Below are 997 nucleotides of genomic sequence, written 5' to 3'. Positions count from 1 at the left end.
ATTTGTAAACATTCTGTAACATTGTATTTCATCATGTTACCCATATACACTAGCAGTCACATAACAGCACTTTCAGAAAATGAGTATTTTCATTTTCGACAAAACCCAACCATCCTCTATGTGTGGTGCCTAAACCAGCAGCTTCTGCCAACTTCTCAGACACAGACCTACTAAATCAGAAACACTGACTCGTACTCCAGGAGATCCTGACGTGTACCTAAGTTTGAGAGAGTTTATTTAAGTTACTTAGAAATATATAACTCTCTACCCATTCCAATAACCACAGCAGGAACAGACAGCTGATCAGTACATCTTGCCAGTCACAATAATCTCAAGACAATATGGCCTAAATAGTTGTCTCAGGACAGGGCAAAAAACTCACAATGGCAAACCTGGCTGAGACCCACACACTGAAGTTAAAAGTAGCAGGTAAATGGTAATTCTGACTCCTAACCTACCCGCACTGTTTTAATATTCAAACAGGACAGCTTTCAGATCACGAACAACTGAAACAGTCCAGACAATGTGGTCAATTTACATATCCCCCTTCACACTTCGGCAACACAAGGACATGTTACAATCACTTTATACCCTGTCTTTTTCATTGTATCTTCCTTTCATCCACCACTGCACTCGCCATCTACTGCTAACTAATTCCTTCCACTACTCTTCTCACCAAATTGATCCCATTGTAAGCTCGCTTGGCTGGACCTTGGATTCTGCTCACAGGAATAAAGCTGTCATCAGGTTCAAGAAATAATGAGTCTGATCATCAAGCCAACCCTCCCACCTTCAAAACAAAAACAAAACCCCCAAAACCTGATTGTCTTCCAGGGATTTATATTTACAAGGAATTTTCTTGAGGTCATCTATAAAGAAGCATCACTTCAAGAATAAGGACTATTTGGATGGGGCTGAACCAGTAACTACCCCTGCATCTTTTCACCCTGTAATAACTGACAACGCTCAGTTGCACCAAACATCCAAGGTGAAATGG

At 40.8% G+C, this 997-nt stretch overlaps 1 non-coding gene across 1 annotated transcript; it reads right to left on the bottom strand.

Annotated features, from left to right (window-relative positions):
- Positions 1-708: 708 nt before the first annotated feature.
- Positions 709-778, bottom strand: LOC116660319. The gene has a single exon (XR_004315773.1). It is a non-coding gene; the product is annotated as a small nucleolar RNA SNORD108 (small nucleolar RNA).
- Between the last annotated feature and the right edge of the window lie 219 nt (positions 779-997).

Source organism: Camelus ferus, chromosome 27 (assembly GCF_009834535.1).
Source record: "Camelus ferus isolate YT-003-E chromosome 27, BCGSAC_Cfer_1.0, whole genome shotgun sequence".
Taxonomy (NCBI): Eukaryota; Metazoa; Chordata; class Mammalia; order Artiodactyla; family Camelidae; genus Camelus; species Camelus ferus.
This window is presented reverse-complemented; position numbering and strand designations above follow the sequence as displayed.